Source organism: Onychomys torridus, chromosome 12 (assembly GCF_903995425.1).
Source record: "Onychomys torridus chromosome 12, mOncTor1.1, whole genome shotgun sequence".
NCBI classification, from domain to species: Eukaryota; Metazoa; Chordata; class Mammalia; order Rodentia; family Cricetidae; genus Onychomys; species Onychomys torridus.
In genome coordinates, this window is record NC_050454.1 from 41,362,050 (window position 1) to 41,384,310 (window position 22,261).

The following is a 22,261-nucleotide window of genomic DNA, read 5'->3' on the forward strand; positions in this document are numbered from 1 at the left end:
AAAAGCTGGGGCACATTCACAAGTGACACACAGCCAACCATTGAACTCAGCAGACTCTCAAGACCAATTGAAAATTTAAATCAGATTGTCCCAGGCATGCTTCCAGAGCAGAAATGGTCCAAATCAACAATCCAGAAAATTTCGAACCTCACAGTGTTTGTTTGAGTGCATGCGGTCATAAATGAGTATTTTTCCCTAAGGTAAATAATGAAATGGCCATGTTAGTACAATGAGTGCAAAAATTTTCAGCTTGTCTTGCTGGATTTAGGCTGGTAGCAGCTTTCATATATGTAATGTATTAATGACTTGTTTGCTTTTCGTTTAATCTCGTGTCCGTGTGTGTGTGTGTGTGTGTGTGTGTGTGTGTGTGTGTGTGTGTGTGTGTACACAAACACTTGAGGCAGGAAATCAAATTTTAAAAGCCTCTACGTAGTATTGCATGGTAAAACGACAAGCAACCTGCCTGTGAGATCTCTACTGGCAGACATTTTGTAAGATGGCAAAGTTAATTCGCCCCTGGAGCTAGAATTTAAATGACTTGAGCTTTATGGTCTCTTAATGTGGGACCCTCCAGCCTGGAAATGAGGCAGATTTTCCATCCTCTGACCTAAATCTGCTCAGCAGGGTAGGTTCCCACTATCCTCAGAGCAGCTGTTAGGAGCAAGAGAAACAGTGTACAGCAATAAAATTGATTGCTTCAACCAACCCCGTTCTCACAGCCCCCAAACAGCTCGACTTTTTGTTAGGTCTCTTAACACCTGCTTCCCCAAACACTCAGTCTCCTCTACAATTGGTCTAAACACAAACTCCAAAAGGAGAGTGGTTGGCTGGCAGAACTGTAAGGTGGTTCTAAGTGAATTTAGGGGAACCCAGAGCCCGCGGTTGCAGCCTTTGTGAAGAGAGCAGCGAAGGTCTGCCAAGGCTGGGGTTTTGTTGTGATAAAGGTCTTAGTGCTAAATCAAGATGTGGCAGTCCACATCCCTAAATCATTCCCACGGAGACACTGGGGAGAAGGACAGAGCACATTAAGTGAATTTCCAGCAAGACTGAGACACTCAAATTCCTCCCAGTCTTCCTGGAAGCCCCGCTGTATAGAGAAGTGACACCTATTTGATATTTCCTCTTGGATTCCTGCAGATCAGCTGTCAGCTCTTTGAAATGTCCCCTCTTGGTATAAGACAGGAGCTGGTATTGTCATAACTGCTCGAACAACAGAAGGGTTCAGTCTTAGGTGTCAAGGGTGATTGCTGTGATGGTGAAATTGTTAATCTTAATTTTCAAATGCCACAATACTTCTTTTTAGCAATTAATACCTGTCACCATGTCTTTAAAATTAGGTTTCAGTTGTATTTTACTTCATTCTAACACTGAAGTAATGTTTACATTGATCTTTCTTTCTTAAATGAACTGGGATATGTGTTCTCTTACAGCAGGCTTTACTTTGCTATATTTTGTTTGATGATATATAAGGCTATTTGTATGTAGCTTTTATTCAGCTTTTTATTTGCATTGTGATCTAGCATAAAACAAAACTAGCAAAGTTAATTAAATATAGCCACCATTTATGACATTTAAAATATTTTACCTATAACTTTGATATCTTTTCCCAGACTCTTTTCATGAAATGTATATAGTCTTGAGATATTTTTATATCTCAATCATACCCTAAGTTTGGAATTAGAAAAACTATTCTTGGAAACACACCATTAGACAATACACAGCCTTTGGCAAAATCCAAATAATAACAATGAAATAATTTGTGTAAGAAATACGTACCTATTTTAGGATGGAATTGTATATTTCCCCTCTAAGAATTATCTGTCCTAACGCATTACAATACTTTTGTCATCCTTGAAAAACCTAAGACAAGAAAGGACAAGTACAGTCAGATAGAAAAAAATTTAAAAAACAGATTTGACTGGAGCTGTTAATATTGCTCTTAGGGTTTTCAGTTTGGGAGTTGCTTGCACATAACAGTGGGATTTCTGAGAAGACATTTAGCCATTGACAGAGTTATGCCACTCCAGGGCTGTTGAGTTTAGGAAGCCATTGTTTGCTATAAATTTCTTGCTTAGCAGTTAACTCAGCAGGCTTGCTTGCTAGAGATAGTTTTTCCATTAACTTTGATTGAATTGCCTGTCTTAAAAGGTAAATATGCTGATATATTCAAATGCAGTGTTTTAAAATCTTGTATCACTTTTGGACATTCCCAATAAAACATTCAAATATTTTGCATAAATCACTGGCACAAAACCTGCTTAATAGCAGAACCAAGGTTATTCAAAGGAATGAGAGTAAAATATATCTTTTGTGTGAATGGAATAATAATTATTTACTTTCCGAGAATAGAGATTTCTCACATAGAATGTTCTCACCAAAAAACAATAATGTAATGTGAGGATTTGACTGATTTAGGTTTATCTAAACAAGAACATACTAGATGTATTATACTAATTTCTTGATTCAGGGAGAAAGAAATCAAAGCTTAAATTAGACTTTGGTAAGGGTACTAGAGAGCTGAACTGAGTAGAGAGGAATGATTTGGTTAGAAGTAAAGAGTTCCGCATGTCCCAAAACATTTCCAAAATCTGTCACATGTCAGGCTATGTTTACTTCTGGACATCAAAGGTATGTTTTTTTGGTTTTTGTTGAAGTGGGAAATGGAAACTATCTGTAACAGTAATTTGTCTCTGCATAATGAATTATCCTCAAATTTGGAGTTTAAAACAGCAAACATTTATTATCACCATTTCTTTGGATCAAGACTTGAAAGGTAGCTGAACTAGTTGGTCCTGGCTGGGGCTCAAGCCGAGTTGTGAGTGGGGTTACTGTCATCTGACAACTTGACCAAGGCTGAGGACCCACTTCTGCAATGGCTTACTTCCACCATAGATGGCACCAGGCCAGATAGTTTTGGCAAGAGGCCTTGTTCGCAGTCACATGGCCCCCTTGCAAAGAGCTGCTGGGGAGTCCTCATGGCAAGGCATCAAGTTTCCACCAAAGCAAGTGATCCAGTAAATTCTAAAGTGACAATTGCAAGCCTTCCATGAGCTAATCTTGAGATTTACACAACTAAATTCCGCATCGTGCATTTGATGGACGTGAGCTACAGAATCGAGAGTTGATTTCTAAAGATAGGGGGTATGACTAGGTCTGAAGGGAATTCCATTGAATAATTTGGGAATATTCAAAATTATCCCTCTTTTGTTTCCATTTCACTTAAAAATGTTCTTCTATGTTAGACTCTGCTCCAACTCAATGTATTGGAGTGGCATTCTGGTCTTTAGTCATTGTGCCCAAACCCAGACACACTGCTAGATTCCAACTCACAGGGAAGGTGCAAATTCTGTGACATCCTATTTAAGGGGAAAGAAAAAACTCCACTCAAATAATAAGATGTCAAAGAAAGCTGAATTAAAAAAAATATCAGGTAGCATATATGATTAATTGATCTGACAGCAGATTGTATAAAGAATGTGAGCCCTCAGAGGAAGGAAAGCCTTCCATTAAAAAAAAAATCAGTGTGATATATGTGAGTTCTATAGACTATCGAAACAAAATTACATCTAAATTTCTTCGTTGTTATCGATAAATTGTACTTTAGGCTTAAAACTGGAATATGTATTACTGGAATATAATTGCTTTAGAAAAGCAATTCCCTTCTTATGCAAAATCTTACATAAAAATCTTTCAATATAAGGCATTAAAGAATTCTAGAAGTCTTGCCTTATCTATGTATCAATAACAATTAACCCCCTCCTTATATTCTTTGTTTATTTACATTCCCTAAAGATGATTTTCACATCATTGATTGACTTTAGGGATAAGTAAAATATTGCTGTCCTCAAAAACTTTAGGACAGTTTAGTTCTATTAAAAACAATGTTTGCAGTGACATGATTGACAAATATTCTTACAGTATTTCAATTTGTATTTAAGCTTTCTATGATTATAAGTTTGGACAAATAATTGGCTTCTTTATGTGTAAACAGTTTCTCAAATCTTACACAGACCTGAGATTTATGTTCTCAGCTGAGATTTTTGTTACTTTTGGTGTCTGAAAAGCAATCAAAGCTGTACTGTGTCAAAAAAAAAAAAAAAGCCTTGAAGAAAGTGTAGTTTTAAGTAATTGGGATTACAGACTACATTTGTTGATTTAATTTTCTTTTGGGGGATGTAAATGAGGAGAGAAGATATAAGACAATATTATAGACAGTGTGAAATTTTGTTTTTAAAAATGTATGTTTGACTTCTGTTCCCAAAATCTGTCTCCCTCTGTTCCTTTCTACAAAGGACAGCTGAAAACCCCGAGTGTAGTTCAGCAGATAACCCCAGAAGAAATGCAGACTGTTGAGTGTGAAAGGTGGGTTGATTTGAGACCCTGAAGTCTAGAGGGAGAAGCACAGTATGAGAGCAGCTTGTGTCTCCCAGATTCTGCCTTTTCTGATTTGAACTGTAGGAGCAGAAGCCAGACCAGGTAGAGTGCTCCTTCCCTTTGTCTGAAAAGATTCTAATGACAATGTTGGGTGAGCTTAACACTACCGCGACAATACAGCTCAGGTTTAAATAGCTTGACTCTCAGTAGGCACAGTGTAATGTATTGTTTGTTTGTTTTTCGGTTGTTTTTTATTTTATTTTTTTTTACATTTGGTATGTGTGTGTGTGTGAACTTATAGGCTCTCACTCCTTAAATATCAGAGAACAACTTGTGGCGTCTGTTTTGGGTACTGTGTGGGTTCTACGGATCAATCTAAGGTTGTCAGGCTTGGTGACAAGTCCTTTTACCCACTTGTTCTAAACATCCCTGTCTGAAGGGTCTTTGGGAAAATACTTAGTGCCTCTGTAGGCAATTTAGGCCTTATCAGTGGTGTTAGGAAAGGTAAATTAGATCCCGTGGTGAAGGGTTTCCTTCCCCTTCTATATCCCCTTGTCTTTCTATCCTGTATCACTGATCTCCCATGTGATTGCATCACAAGTGGTTACATGCACCAGTGTGATCACATTACGAACGAGCTGGTCTACAGAGGTGTCATTAAGGTGAAACACTCATGAAAGGGACTGGTGCCCTTATGAAGAAGCCCTGAGAGATTCTCTTGTTCTCTTTCTGCCATTTGAGGACACAAGGAGAAAAATGGCAACTTGCACCCCAGAAGGGCAAGAATCCTCACCAGAACCCATTCATGCTTGCACAATTCTCATGTGCATTTTCCAGAACTGCGTTTTACTGCTTTTAGAATTGCTCTATGGTGGGTTTTTTTTAATGGCAGCTTGAACTAACATGACAAATGACAATTACTTTCCCACATGAAACCGCAGTGGCAAAAAGGAAGTGCCATATTTTTCCCAAATGAAAGAAAAGAAGTGCCAATTGTGAATTATGTATCTCACAAAACTGCCCTTTGGGGAAAGAGCAGAAATAAAGACATTCTCAGGTGAAGAGAAGCAGAGGTTTTCTGTATTGTGCCTACCTTTACATTCTGACTGCAGAGCATTTTAGGCAGATGGGGGAAGATACAAGTGAGAACATTGGAACGTCAGAAAACAGAAGGTCAGAAGTATAGGCGCATGCATGGAAGTAATGCTTTCTTATTTCGCTATTGATGAAATACTGGCAGATTGACAGATTCTGTATTGTTTACAAAAAGCCCCACCTTATTTCAAACTTTGTGACAAAAGCAGGTTGAGTGAAAGGGGGTTAAAAAGAATAGATTGGGTTGGTGAGATGGCTCAGCAGATAGAAGAACTCACCACAAAGCCTGATGACCTGAGTTTTATGTCCAGGACCCACATAAAAGAGAACTGACTCCTGAAAGTTGTCCTCTGACCTTCATATATGTGTTGTGACACACAGAGGCAATCCCCTCCCCACACACATAAGTACAGAAATAAATGCAAGAAGAAAGATACATCATGCAACAATTAATACAAATTTAAAAGATGGGGTACAATTCAGAGAGAACAAAAACTACTAGGCATATAAAAGGACACTATGTGCAAACAAAAGGATTAATTCATCAGAAACCAGGATCCTAAATGTGTGTGCACAAATAGCCAGGCCCTCCAACTACACACAGCAAAATCTCTGAATGGATAAATAAATCTGCAGTAACGTCAGTGCCTCTCTCCTCTGCTGATAGAAACATTGGAACAAGAAGTTATCATAGTTAAAGGAATCTGAATAATAAGTCAACAGAAAGTAATAAACATATATACAAACCCTTACCTGAAATCACAGCACACACACACTCATATTAAGTGAGTAACATCAAACGCCTGTGGAGAATTCGCTGAAATAACCTCTGCGGCAAACAAACCCGGGCAAATTTAGAAAGACGGTGACATAGATCATGTTCCCTCACCAGATTATAATCAAACTAGAAATATAACAAGAACTGCAAAAACCCCAAGTACATTTAAAATTTGAGAAATCACTTCTAAGTACTCCAATGGGGAAATAAATTAAAAAAATAAGTACACAGAAATTAATGGAAATAAAAATGCAGTTAATTATAATACACAGGCTGTAGCACTATAGAAATAAGACCTCATTCCACTAATTACTTACATTAGAAACATGGAAAGATCTCATTCTCACAACCTAAGGCCCCAGCTCAATGGAACAGAAGAGCAAAATGAACAGAAGCAAGATGAAAGACAGTTATAGAGAACAAAAATCAATGAAATTGAAGATTAAAACAGTATAGGAGATCAATGAAAGAGAAAGCTAATTTTTGTAAAGCAAAAGCGTGTCACCTTGTTTAAAGAATCATCAAAATCACAAGAGAGAAGACAGAAATCTCTAAGATTGGCAAGAAAATATGGCACATCACTACAGATCTAACAGTCTAGACACTTAACAAGGAAATGCCAGTAGGCAAATATGAAAAAATGAAGTACAATAATAAAACAAATAAAAGCAAACGTGTTACTAATCTCTGTGATATCTAGATGAATCTGTAGAGAATTAGGCAAAGTGAAGAGAGTCAACCCTATGCACACTCTGCAATCTTACTTTGGTAACATTTCTGAAATAAAATTAGAAACGGAGGCTCCATAAGTAGCTGCATAGAATGAGGGAGGAGGGGCAGTTGTGGATGGGAGTCTAGCAAACAACAGGAGAGTCTTTTTGGTGGTGATTTCTACACATGACAAAAATGTACAGACTAAATACACATGTATAAATAAATTAAATTGGCAAAATCTGAGTAAGATGGATATTGCTATAAATTTCAATCAGATGGGTAATATATGTTAGGTTCAAGATGTCATTATTTGGGAAACTGGGTAAAAGATCCAGAGTCTCTCAGGCTTTATTCTTGTTTTTTTTCTTTTAAATAATACATTAAAATACATTTTTCAAAATATTAAAATGCAATATTGATTATATTTAAAAATTGCCATGACCTTCAGGAGAGCCAGTGTACTTATTTTATCCTACTATAAGCTGCTCAGATGTTACCCCGCTTCTATCAAACATGTTCAAGTGTTTTTACTACATCTTAATCCTTCCATTTTTCTTTTGCTACTTTTACATAATGTAAATGTTCTTACACATTTTATAATTTTTTTTTGTAAAAAACAAGCATTGATCCCTCCTAATAGGATTAAATTTTATACCTAAAAGCATTCTTTGGCCATTACAAAACCATGAACTATTGTGGTCTGATAGCTAAGGAGGCACTCTCTCTTAGGTGTTAACAGGCAACCAGGTGATAGCAAAGCTGTGAGAAAAGGAAAAGTGGATCTGTGTCTGTATTACAAATGGAAAATTTTGTCAGCTACCAACTGCCTCTTCCCTTTCCTTTTCCCAGCCCCTGGAATCAGTGCTGACTACACCCATCTGGGAAGGCAAAGGAACCAGATGGCCATTGTGAGCTGCTGGGGAGGCCCTGCGGCTGAGAGAGCCCACAAAAGAAATCTCGTCAGGACACAATGAATAGCAGCCTAATTTATATTTTAGGGCTTTTGGAGGAGATTAAGCCCCATGGTGGCATGATTATAAACCAAGGCTGAGAGGGCTTTTTCTTTGTCTTTATGCCAATGAAACTGAATTGTAAGTTTGGGAGGCTACAGCCCTGTGAAAAGATGTCATGAGAGAAAGCAAGGCTGAATCATTGTACAGATCCCAAATACTGTGCAAGAGGATTGTGGTTAAAGAGCTTTATCAAAGCAATGTCTTCTGCAATCGATTACTGTGGCAGAGATTATGACTTTACCAGGGGTATAACCAGCAGGGGATAAAGGAATGATATCCCTCCCTTTTTTATGCTAAAACAGTTGAACAATTGATAACAAGGGATTAGAAATAAAAAATATATTGCAGCCTAGTTCTATTCAGCCTGGGGTCAAGGTCAAAGGAACATAGTTCATGAACTTGGGAAGGGCTGGTGCACTTGCCATGGGACATCACAGGCCTCATGTGTCCACAGCTTTGGCACATGCCATGATGATAAAAATTAGTTCTGGTCCAAGAAAATCATTCAGTCAGATACAGAACTCATCTGGCATTTCAGACTTGGATCTTAATCCCCCTTCATCTTTTCTTTATGAGATTCGTATATTAGATTTACCGATTTCACTGAAGATCCATTTTCCCATGGGCAATGTCTCATAAACACTGATGAAGGGTTCTGAAATAATAAACTAAAGCTTATGCAACACCAGTCTAAATGAAAAATGCAATTATTGCTTATCATATTTTTTGCATGCATGATAATTCTAATTACTATTAAACTACATTTTACTATTCATGATTGCCTCAGATAGTTTGTGACTGACTCCCATGACTATTAATGAACTGTTCATTCATTAATTCAAAATATTGTGTTCATTACACACAGATACACACACATATAAAATCCTTAACCCATACATATATGTATATGTATGCATACATCTATACATACATAGAGTGGAAAAGACACAAAGACAGCACTCTTCCTACCTTCAAGCATCTTACTGTCTGATAAGTTAGATAGAACACATCTGAAATATTATGTTATTGATGTATAATCAAGAAGTCAATCCACAAATGAAGGTGATTGAGGCCAGTTTAGGTGTCTGTGTATATTTCCTATTGCCTCGGATGAACCATCCAGGTTAAGTAGCAGACAAGATGCAGAGACATTTTGGGCAGAAGGGGCGACTGACAAGGAAAAACGAGACAAGGAAACTAGCATGTAAGTGAGAGAAAATGCATATGTCTGTTGTCTGTTGTAGTTATTGAAGTCTGAGTGAGCAGTAGAGGTTGAGGTAAGGCAATACCCTATGAGGAGTATGGGACTCAGTATATTAAAGTTTAGGATTAGAGCTATAAAGGTGGATTCCTACTCATGTTAGATCTGTCCGTTATGTTAGGGAAATACAACTAAAGCTTATACAGTTTGTTGGAATTATAGATTATTTGAAAAGGACACAAGCAGTTCCTGTGGAGGAAGAACTCTAAGGGAACCTGGAAACATGTCCCTATATTATTCCCTTCTGTATCTCTGACAGCTAAAATGTGCTAGGGCACTAGGATATCTTACCAGCAGACTGAAGCATGGGGAGGTGGTATATGAGACACTAATTTGGCTGGAATTTTCTAATAGGGAAATTAACAAGGGAGGTAAATTCGGAAACAGGAAAGCCCACGAGAGGGCTATGCATTTCCAAGTTCCAATGTGATGATCATACTAAGAGCAATGGTCCATGAAGGGCACAGACAGTCCTAACACTGATACAGGATGATCCCTACAGTCGGTCAACAAGTAATAGTGATGAGTAGCCAGCCAGAGCAGAGCACTTGTCCTATTAACCACACACAGTTTCTTTATCACATTGCCTACTGCAAGGACAGGTCTTTTCTTTCTTCTTCTTCTTTTTTTTTTTATCAGTTAGACGCTATAATTAGTGGCATCACTAGTTTAACTTTCTTTGGAGTAGGCAAAGCCTATGTGTGAAGAGAAGCTTTTACAGATCACACTAGGTGCCTTTCTCCCCCGATACAAATGACAGGGACTTCATGACCCTCCTGATAACCTTAACTGAACGTTCTGGTCTTAGTTAGCTTTCCTTGATCCCTTGACTTGGCAAGAGTCTTGAGAGCAGAAGGGAGGCATTCCAGGGACATGGTGTTAAATAGTCCCCATTTTTCAATGTTTGTGTATCTCTACTTGATTGTGGACAGGAACTATAAATAGAGTGAGTAAACTGGATATGACGAAGGCGATGAGCAGTGTCTTCCTTAATGATGTTCCTTGCTGGCTTGGAACTAGTCATCTGTTGTGTTGTAAGAGGTCCGGAGAGGTTACTTGGCAAGGAACTATAAACATCCTCCAAGACACAAGAGTGCCCCCTTGGATGACAGCCAACAAGCAAGCAGAGACCTCAGTCAAAAAAAAAAAAAATCACCCACAGGGAGCTAAAGTCTGCCAACATCCACATAAGCCTGTAAGAGGACCCCAAGGTCCAGAAAGGAATTCTGTTTGACCAACCCCTTGATTATAGTCTTTTGAGAAACTGAGCTTAGGACACTAATAAGTTGTGCCTGGGATCCTGATGCACTGAAGCTGTGAGATAAGAAATGGATGATTTAATGTTGCTTAGTGTATGTTAATTTCTTAGGTGGCAATAGAAAATTAATATCAGCAGATAAGAAGAAATGGATCTAGAAAAGCTTTTCGAAATAAAGCAGCTGTCCAGATTTTGAGGGTTGATTATATATGAAGAAAGAGAAAGAGGGAAGGACAGCTTTTCATTTCCTATGTTCTTACTTCAAGGTCAAAGCCTGCTTAATTGGAAAGCTTATGTTAAGTGAGCGAGTGTGTGTGTGTGTGTGTGTGTGTGTGTGTGTGTGTGTGTGTGTGTGTGTGTGTGTATTTGGGAAAACATAATTAGCTTCTTCCCAAAGCAAATATGAATTTTCTCAAACTGGTGTAGGTAAAGAAACTAGGTAAATATTCGTTGTTTTTCTTGACTCTCTGCTGTGGTGCTTCTGAGTGAGATTTTCTGTTGCCAACCATATTTTCTGTCATTGATGGGATACTGCCTGCCCATGGGTTGATTTGCTAAGTAGAGCATACGTTTCTAGCTGCCTTCCTTCCCTGCCTACCACCCATCATGATCTTTACTGGAGACCTTTTCTCAAATAATTCACTCTTTTTATTGTCTAGTTTTAGGATAACTAAGACAGAGGCAGGCAACTTTAGATTTTAAATTTGACCAATATGAGAGTTCTGTGTTCTCTTCAGGGTAGTGCCAGCCAGTTTGGTAAACCAATCACTACACTAATAAACAGCTGAAATAGAAAACATACATATCCACACCTAAATCCTCCCTCCAACTCTTCCTCAGATCCCACCTCCAAATAGTCCTCTAAGTTCCTTCCCCCCCCCAAAAAAAAGAGAAAGAAAGAAAACACCTAACTGAATCAAATTGTGGTGTCCATGTGTGGGGTCATGCACTGGGACATTGGCTGCCTTCCATGCCCCTACACCTATCAAAGAGAAAAGACTCTTCTTCTCTTAGCAGTGATCAACTGTCATTAGCTTTTCAGTTAGAAGTGGAGTTTGGGGGATCCTGCACTCCTTTCCCATGCTGTAATTCTTAACTGGCTTGGATTTATGCAGGTCTGGTATGGGTAACCACAGTTCCTGTGAGTTCCTGTGTCCATCAGCTATGTCATATGCAGAAGGCAGAATTTCTTAGCACTCCTCCCCATCCTCTGGGTCTTGTGCCCTTTCCAAGCCCTCTTTGATGATGCTCCCTGAGTCTCATGGGGGAGAGATTGATCCAGATTTCCCATCTATGTGTGTCTGATTGAGAAATATAATTTCATGGCTCTTTAAAGGCCTATAGACATACTGAAAATCATTAAAGAGGTATGTCCATGGAGAAAATTATAATTTAGCTGTTGTATGAAGGTTTTATAGACAAACAGCATTAAAGCCACATGGTTGTAGGTACAGTATCATGTTAGTTGGGGAAATTGTAGCAGTATTGTTTCCTAAGCCTGTATTACTCTGGAGCTTGCAGGATGCATACCTAGTCTAGGTGCACAACAGTGCAAATCCAGCTAAGATCTCTGCTAAGAGGTAGGCTACATGACGGGAGCACGCCGAGAGTGAATGTGATCAGTGACATTCAGAGGTGGGACTCACCATTAACTGTGCAAATATCCATCCCCCCAATTTTAGACCTAAAAACCTTCCTAACTCCAAATACAATTCCAGGTTTTTCAATTGTCTATCACAATGTAGCAGATACTATTTATTTATTTATTTATTTACTCACTTATGTATGTACTTATTATTTGAGACAATGTTTCTCCACATAGCTCTGGCTATCCTGAAACTCACTCTATAGATCATGTTGGGCTCCAAATCACAGAGGTTCTCTGGCTTTCCCTTTTGAGTGCTAGGTTTAAAGGTGTGCACCACCATGTCCAGCTACCTTTTCTTTTCTTTCTTTTTTTTTTTTCCCCCCCGAGACAGGGTTTCTCTGTGTAGCTTTGCACCTTTCCTGGAACTCACTCTGTAGCCCAGACTGGCCTCAAACTCACAGAGATGCACCTGCCTCTGCCTCCCGAGTGCTGGGATTAAAGGCATGTGCCACCACCACCTGGCTCTACCTTTTCTTAAACACAGGAATCATTGATCCTTAATGTTATGAAGATATATAGCAGAAAATATATTATAAAAATAATTTGTCACTGAAGTAACCACAGAAATGTTTTGGTGAGGGTTTAATGATGGTGGTGTACCAGAAACCAGAGGCCTTGAACCAGAGCAATGACTCATTGCAATGAACATTTGCAGGTAAAGCTTATTGGACAAAAGGGTATACCATGCGACACACTGCAATGCCACTCAGATGAAAGAAGAGGTGTTGCAGAGGGAGGGAAAATGGAGGAGTGAAGAGGGTTTTGTGTGTGTGTGTGTGTGTGTGTGTGTGTGTGTGTGTGTGTGTGTTCTGATTTGTTTTTAATTTGAAGGGGATACTGCAAGGGTGAAGGCAAACATGGAGGACTGAGAAATGAGCAGAATTAGAGTAGATGATGTAAAATTCCCGAAGAATAAATAAATAAATTTTATTTTAAAAATAAACCATGTAACAAACAAAAACAAGAGCGCTACTGGGATTTTCAATCAGATAGCTCCTCCTCCTCCTCCTCTTCTTCTTTTTCTTCTTCTTCTCTCTCCCCACTTCTGTGACTCTTTTAAATTACAATGTGTGTGTGTGTGTGTGTGTGTGTGTGTGTGTGTGTGTGTGTGTGTATGCCATGCTGCACACGTAGATGGCAGTAGACAATTTGTGGGTGTTGGTTCTCTCCTTCCACTATGTGGATCCAGTGGATGCAACTCTGGTCTTCAGTCTTGGTGGCAGGAGCCTGTAGTGGATAGCCATCCCAGCATTGGCCTGGAAGTTCCAACCCCCATTGAGGCTTCGGTAATGGTCACGCCCACAAGGCGGGGCGGAGGAGGAAGCGGAAGACCAAGGATCAGGAAGAGATCTCTCTCTTGGTTCCCAGACTCTGGACGCTGGAGGTAGACCGAGCAGAGTTCTCCAGAGAACACAGCCGGACTGCACTATACCCTTGCCAGACCCTGTAACCTACCCCTTCATTTGTAAGTACCCCACAAAATAAACCTCCCTTTTAACTACGTGGAGTGGCCTTAATCATTTCACCAATAGGAGCCATTTCTCATTGTGCCCTCCTGCCAACCCCTTCCCCATGTGTGTGACTCTGTTCAGTATCAGATCTTTAGATTCCTATCCAGAAGATCCCACCTAGCAGTCCCCTGCTCTTGCGCATCCTCCAGTTTTGACAAGCAAAATATTCTCTAGATATTTCCAAATGTACCCCAAGGGACAAATTATTCTGCATTAGGAACATCTGGGCTGCTGTTCCAAAAAAGAGCATATAGTATGAGACAAGCTATTTTAGAGAAATTGGTACTAGAAAGTAATTTGTCTCTTAACGGTGTTAAGAAAACTGGCCCTTATGTAGAGAAACAAAAGACTGCACACAAAGAGGTGCTAACTGTACATAAACCTGAATCCTCAGGCTCTGTCAATGTTATCTGGCATAGTTACCATGGTATGGATGCAATTCGATCTTATCATTGCTGATGTTGAAAGTCGTTTGCTGTTAAGGAGGTATTGGTAGGTGGGACTTTAAGGAGAGTCTAGGTTGTTTTGAGGAATCAGTGTTTTTCCCTTGAAGGAAGTCCCTGTTCCCATGGGATTGGATTAACTCCTATTCCCATGGGATTGAATTGGATCTGCATGAGTTGTTACGAAGGGAGAGAGTCCTGTGTTTGGTCTCTTACAGTCATGCCTATATGATGCTTAACTAAGTTGATGCTTGTATCATACACTTGGACTTCCCAGCCTCCTGACTGGAAGATAAAATGAGCTTCATTTCCTTACCACCCACCTGTGTCCCAACTATTCTTCAACAAAAACAGAAAATGGACTAAGAATAATAAAGGCAGAGTTTATGTAGGGGCAGGGGGAGGAATAAATTAAAGATCTTAAGGAGGGATTGTACTGGATTACCTGTGAGAGTCCAGTAGGATCACAGGTATTTACTGGAGAAAAATGAGATGTAAGCAAATAGACTGATGGTAGATCAGAAGATGCTTTTGACTGTGAAGATTGAGAATGAATCCAGAACATATGGAATGTTGAGAATGCAGCTCTGAAAGATGGAGAAGGCAGCAATGGGGATTTCTCTCCAAAGCCTCTCTAGTATGTGAATGGCCCTGTAGGCACCAGAGCCTGGTCTAGTTGAACTCTTCCCACTCAGTCCTTCTAAGAGGATAAATTCTATTAATCTTAAATCACTAAGTTTTTTGAGAACCTGGTATATCTGTACAAGGAATCTTATGCATATGGCTGCCTCTTATCATGTGTGTCCGTATGTGTATATATGCAGAAAATTTTGAATAACGAAAGGAGCTCTTCTGTAATACCTCTAGAGCTTGAGTCACCAGGATATATACATACCCACATATATGTGTATATCTATATAGAATCCAGCAGAGATATTTTTATACATACAAATGCATATATTTATATGAATATTCAATAGAGGAACTATTTATAACTCCTGGAAGGAGTTGAAGGAGTTAAAGTATGCCATCCTGTCATTTTGATTATTTATGTTAATTTTGTTTATTTATGTTCCTTCACACCAAGGAACTACTATATGTATCTTGGTAGCGTAACACTCCATCAATCCTCCCGTATCATATGTATCATATCATTCAGTCAAATTTTTTTTATAACTTGATATTCTTTTCAAATCCATCAAGCAAATGACTTTTTGAGTTTTGGGTTCTCATTCCACTTATGGTTATAGTTTATATTAAGCTTATCTTATAGACCCCTCTTAATCTACATTATGCTTATTTAAATCTCAGACCCAGAAAGACCCTATGGAAGTAGATATGGAGACACTACTACAGATGTAAGGGGCAAAGTTGGTGTAGCACCTGGAACTCTCCTTTATTGTTCTAGGATGGTTAATGTTACCAACCAGACAAAATGAGGGTCTCCACTGAGATGGGCCTCAGGTCATGCCTGTGGGGCATTATCTTGATTACATTAATTGAAGAGAGAGGACTTGCCCACCATGAGTGGCACCATTCCCTATCTGGGATCCTGGACTGTATAGATGGAGAAAGGGAACCAAGCACCTGCATAGTATTCCTTGCTCCCCATGTTCTGGTTATTGATGTGATGTGAGCAGCTACTTCAAGCCCCTGCAGCCTGGACTTCCCCACCATGATGGAACTTGTACTGTGACCCTGAATAACCCCTTGTGACTTCAGTTGTTTTCCTCAGAGTATTACATCAACAACAGAAAGATAAACAATAGGAAAATAAGACACACTCAGAGGCTTGAAGGAGACAGAGCAAAGAAGGGCTTACAGTGCTACTCAGAACAAGAACTATGTTTCTGAATGGGAGCTGCACCATCAGTTATGACCTTGAAAGGGAAAGCAAAGACATTTCTTTCTTGTCTCTTGCCTTCTATCATGGTATCGCACATTCTTGCTTGTTGTTGTTTGAGCATACCTGGAAACCAAAAGATCAGGGAAAGAATTGGCAGCTAATCTGTGTTCTGAGCCACTAAGATTATGTCCATCACAAAATGTGTGCCTTAGGTGATAAAAGCCAGGTAGGACATTAAAACAAATTTCATCCAAAAACTAATCAGTGGCAAGATCTTTAGGAATAGTAGAATAGAGATTTCTGAAAACTTTTTGTCCATAAGAGATATTACACCAGTAAGAATGATAAAATGATTCTGGTCAATGTTTTCATAACCTAGAGAATTAACCAAGGCTAGGAATAATTTCAGGAACATTTTTTAAAAAGTGATTAAATTTCAGAGATGTCCTTGACATTTTAACAGGTGTGTACTCACCTCAAGTTCTGTAATAGCTTTGAAATGCTTTTGGGAAGGATGGCTTGGTGGACAGAGATGTTCTTCACCAAGGCTGAAGACCCCAGTTTGATCCCAAGAACCCCACATGGTAGAAAGAGAGGATTTACTCCAACATGTTATTTTCTGATTACCACATTTATGCTGAGGCAAAGCATGCTCTCTCACACACTAATATAATAATATAATACAATAATATAATAGTTTAAAAAAGAAACCACTAAGTTGGTCATCAAGACAACCAATGGCCTTTGAAGCTCTTCCTCTACATTTCCAAGAATTTTCACTGTGGCGTCTATATGGCATTTACCATGAAATCTGCACCTGCCGTGATTGTCTTCATTAAAGCTTGCCAGAACTTACTGTGAACAGTTTTCTTCTCAGGGAATTTGTTCACATAATCATTGGTCATTTGTGACATGGCATTGCTGAGGTGGTGTGAACAACTGAGACTAATAAGAATTACAATAAACAGCCTAAAATGGAATACTGGAAAATAAGAAGATATAGAAGACTATGAAAAATTTTTTCATCTATGCTTGAACATCTAAAAGGACACACATATGTGCAAGCCAGTGCATATGCTCATGAGAATGTAAGCAATTGATTTCCCGTCTCTCACTGATCTTGGAGTTCTGTGCAAACAGAAGGTAAAGACTTGAATTAGAATTTTATCTGGCAAGCAGATTGTTGAAAGTGTATAAAATACACTAGCATAACTCTGACAAGAAATGGAAATGTAATGCTTTGAGGCCTTTCAGTGGTCACATGGAAGATGAAGCACAGACTTTCCAAAACTGTGTCTGCAAAGTCACCATCCAAAAACAGAAGCATCAAGAAACAGCCCTTGCAGCACCTTGGGATATGAGTAGCAACTGATTTACCATCTTTTGTTATTGGAAGTGTCTAGGTGTCAAGGAAACACCTGTCACACAGCATGCAAGACAAAATATTACCCATATCTAAAGAATAGGTGTGATAAAAACAATGGAAATTATCCACAAAACCCAGATATTGTAGTGACAAGAAAACACTTCATTAGAATTGTTTCCTAATAAATTCTTGTACAATTTTACATGTTCACAATGCATACTGACCACTTTCTCATCCACCCCCTCTTACCTCCCATCTTGTGTCTAAAAAAACTAAAGAGAGAATATGGAAATGATATCTCACTCAACAGAGAGCATCAGTAGCCAGGGAAAAGTTAAAAACAAAACAACAACCGAATATATGTTGGAGAGTTGACCTCCCAACAGCTGAAATGAAATTTCGCTGGAAGCTGGAATGGCAGATTGAGGTTTGGAAGAATCAGAAAAATTCATGCTAGGTTATATGATATCACCTCACTTGAAGAAAGCAGAGAAAAATATGTAGCAAGAATGAGTGGAGGCTGTGACCCCCATGGCAGCAGCTGGCGGTGGCTGTGCTCCTTCTAACTGCTCCTCAGTTCAGCTGTAGACTGTCGCCTCCACCCATCACAGCTCTTCCAGTTTTTAGCTTGTCTTCTGTCTTTTGAACCATGGGTTGGGAGAACTCCACTGCTTCTAATTCTGGGTTAGAGGGATGATCCTATAGTTGTTCTAAAACTGTTCGACATCTTTAGAACAGACTCCATTTGTAAGAATTCTATTTCAAATTGTCTCCACTGGGTAACAATCACACATATTTATTACAGCACACAGATGGAAGACCCTCGTGCTATTTTACTTCAACAAAAATGAATGAGATATATTTATAGCATCTTTCCGATAATTTTCAAACACAGTATTGAATGACAAAAAGACATAAAACTGTTAGTATTACACCCACATATACACACATATAATGGTTACATGTAATTACACGTAATGATAATAATAAAAGGTGTAGAGTAGGTATCTAAAATGTATGGCTGATCAATGATGTGTTTCAGCAAGTAGTCGTTAAGAAAGTAGACCGGGAATGATAACAGTGATGAAAGGAAAAATCAAATGATATGCCTGACCTTCCATAGACAAATTCTAGAAGTTTGATAAATTGAGCTCAGACATGGATGTCCAGAAACAGTGAAATATGCAAAAATAAAAGTGTTTTGAATTAGCTGGTCTTTGAAAGTTTTTTGAGGGGGAATTAATGTTATAATTATAGAATTATGATTCCTCAAAATAGAATGAGGCTATCCCACTTATTTAAATGGTGGAATAGTGATTATTCAGTCTGTGGTTATGCATATTCAACACCAAAATGGATATTCCTATATCAAAGAGGTTACTATTTTGATTAGTTAGAAAAGAGTGAGGGGAAGGGACACAGGTGGGGGGGGGGTCAATGATCATCTAGAGAACTTTAGGTGGTGGTACCGAGGGGACTTACAGAGTGAGATGAAGATGTAGATGGGACTCTGTATCAGGTCATACTCAAGGAGGAAGGTTGACAACTTTGGCTTACGGACTGGCCATAAAATTTTAGAAATGATATTGTTAGTACTAATGCTTCACAGAAATGTATTTTTATACAATATCAGGTCATACTGAATTGTCCTTGAATTAAAATGACAAATACTTTTGTACAGTTCAATTTTTTAAAAAGTGAGATTATACACTGCTGATTGATAGGAAAGAGAAAAACAAAATGTGATTGTGTCATGAAGAAATGCCCTGAGGGCTGGTAAAGAAAGAAAAATGCCAGCAATCAACCTATTTAAAAAGGAGGGATGAATATTTATTTTGATTAAGATTAATGTGGTTATCAAGCTAACCCAAATAATTTAGGTGTGGGAGAGTGTGGGCTGTGCAAGATTTATTGGATTTTCTGAGTGTGGGAAGAGGATTTGGCAGGGAGAGTCTGAAGATAGAGTACAGGGCAGTTTTAAAGAAATGTTTTGCTTATGACAGTGATTTAACTTATAAAAATAGACATAATTTAATGGCAGATGTCTCTTCATTTGGAGGATTACCCTTCATTATCCCACCAGTATTTAAAAGGCAGATACACATTCTTGTGGGTCGGTTTGACTAAGCAAACATCTCTTAAGAACATGATAATAGACAAGTAGTATATGTCTTTGGGTGTCTTTAAAAGGCTCTGTTTAGAAAACAAAAAGGACCCAATGAATTCTTGTGCTGCTGGTCCATTTGGAGCATCCATACCAGGTTGTAAGATCTGCTTGGAGGTAACTGGGAGTTGAATAGAAATGCTAGGTATCTTGTTCTAGAAAAGGGAAATGGTCACTTACAGAGGAAGTAAACGCCAAAAAGAAATGTTTTCTTTAATTTCAGGAACATGGCTTGTAGTATGATCTTAGTGGATAGTTATACATTTGGCAGTCAAAAGCTCTGTAAGGATTTTGAGACTCCAATAGTCACAGCATTTGATAAAACCACAAGCCTGGGAATCAGAACAATGAGGATTTCTAGTGTTTTGGTTTCCCAGCTAGTTGTGGCTGGTGCTAAATTAAGAAGGAAGCATGCCTCTGATCAACTTAAGTTTCTGGGTGAGGCCGCAGAGCAGGTGGAAACAATGCTGTGACAGCCAGCTCTCAGATAGCACCAGCTCCCTGCTTGTCCCTGAGATGGCAGAGCTTTCTGAAGTGAGCTGCGCATTCCAGGGTCCCTGTGTGGCTTTGAAGGGCTTGCCTTTCCAAGAAGTTCTGACTTGTTTTTGGAGGAACTGGAATTCTCTAAGTTGGGTACCTCGTGGAAGCTGGTGGACAGCTGGCTCTTTTAGGTCAGGAACTGTGTGGAAAGTTCCATGTTTCATGCAGTGCAGGGTTGCAAGGAAAGCTGAGACCAGGGTCTGATTGGCTTCTCTGGCTCCTCCATGAATGAATTCCTGTGAGAGACAGGAAGGACATGAACCCAATGTAGTATAGATTCCATCAGGAATATAAGACAGGAAGATGCTCCCCCCCCCATTCTAAACACCGATTGCCCAGCAACCCAAGAAAACACTCCGAGTTACCACTAAGCTGTGGTTGTTATCAAAAGCAAACCACAGACACTGCTTGAGAATTCTCATGAGTCTAAGAGAACATGTTCTTGGAGTTCTTTCATTTCCTACATTTGAATGAAACAGATGGGGGAGATACTATGTTTGAAAATTTTGTAAATTAGGTTTCTGTATGGTTAGATGGTCAGAGAAAGAAATCTGGGGCCCCAAGTTCTTCCTGTGTGAGATTGGGCAGAAGGAATTGTTCTCTAAAGCGTGAAGGTCATTGCCATGCAGAGGTCTCTGAAATAAGCTCTGGCCATTTCGGAAGATTACTGGGGTTAGCATCTCTACCTGGAGTAGATAGCTTGGCTAGGTAATGCTGCACTTACGACACTGATCTATTATTAACTGCAGGATGCTCCGTAAGCCGGAAGTCAGGGTATGCTATTATATGGCTCAAAACCTTTCAACAGCTTCCTATATCACCCCAAGGGGTCACAGAATTGCTGTCAGCTACAGAGTCCTACATGATCCACCCACGGTATCACTCAGCTCCTCTACCCCCAACCTCTCTCAGTGTATTACAGCGCTTTGCTCACCGGCCTCACTGAGCCGCCTCCACCATCTTTTCATCCGCAGTTTCCTTTGCTTGATTTTTTTTTCTCTTTCTGAAAGCTGCAGGCTTGCCATCTCACTCCCTTTAGGGCTTTCTGATTCGGGTCATCTTGTACATACTATTTTTTAAGCCACTCTTCTAAAGTTGACTTTCTAAGCTTTCTTGTCCCCACTTAAAGCATTCCATTTTATAAACACACCCGGTGTCTTGTTTCTTGAATATTGCATTTCTTCCCATTGGGACTGTAATTTTTGTTGTAGAAGTCACTACAATCTTTTTTTTTTCTCCCTGCTTTGGTTTGGGAAACAAGAACAGTGCATAGTATGGGGTAATTAAATCAATTGCTTGTGGGACTGGAGACATGGCTCATTGTTGAAGTGCCTTTCTTACAGAGGACACAGGTTCACTTCTCAGCGTCCATGTGGCAGTTGACAACTGTCCTTAACTCCAGTTCCAGGGCATTTAGTGCTCTCTTCTGGCCTCTGTGGACACTAGACAGGCACACAGCACACACACATACATGCAGGCCAAACACCAATACGCATAAAATGATACAAGAATCTGTAAAATGTAGTTGATACTTATGGCATGATTTCTACATACCAGGTGCTTGTTTAACTACTGTACAAATATATCTTTTCTTCTCAATGTGGCTCCCCTTCATTTTGCTGAGCTTAAATAATTTCTAGGTTACATTACTGTACAGCTGCACAGTATGATTTAAAATTCTGATAGTCCTAATCTTCCATATCAAACTTTGATCACTTTCATTTTCCTAACTGTTAGAGTCATTTACCTCCTTGCAACATATATTTTATTATAATTTGGACAGAAACATTTAAATATTTCTCCTAAGATTGATTTTTCAGATTATTTCCATAATTGTATTCCAGATAATTTATTTAGGGTGTTAATAGTTGTAGATGTAATTTAGTGCTTGTTTTAATACAAGAATACATAAATAAGTTGAAACCCTCAATACTCTAGGGGGTGCTGTTCCAGCTTTTACATTGAAGCACCGCCCCAGTGAAGCAGCTGGCAACTGCCATGCCTACCTAGGACCTGCCCCTAGGGTGTGGCTGGGACAGGAGCTCTTAAGACCTGAGATCAGAAGGTGTTGCCCTCTTAGTTCCTCATGGTTTTGGATGCTGGAGGGAAGACCATGTCAGAGTTCTCCAGAGAACCCTGCTGTACTGCACCTTACCTCTCTTGGATCCTGTAACCAACCCCTTTATTGCCTGTAAGTTACCCCAAAATAAACCTCCTATTAACTACATGGAGTTGCCTTGTTAAATCCCC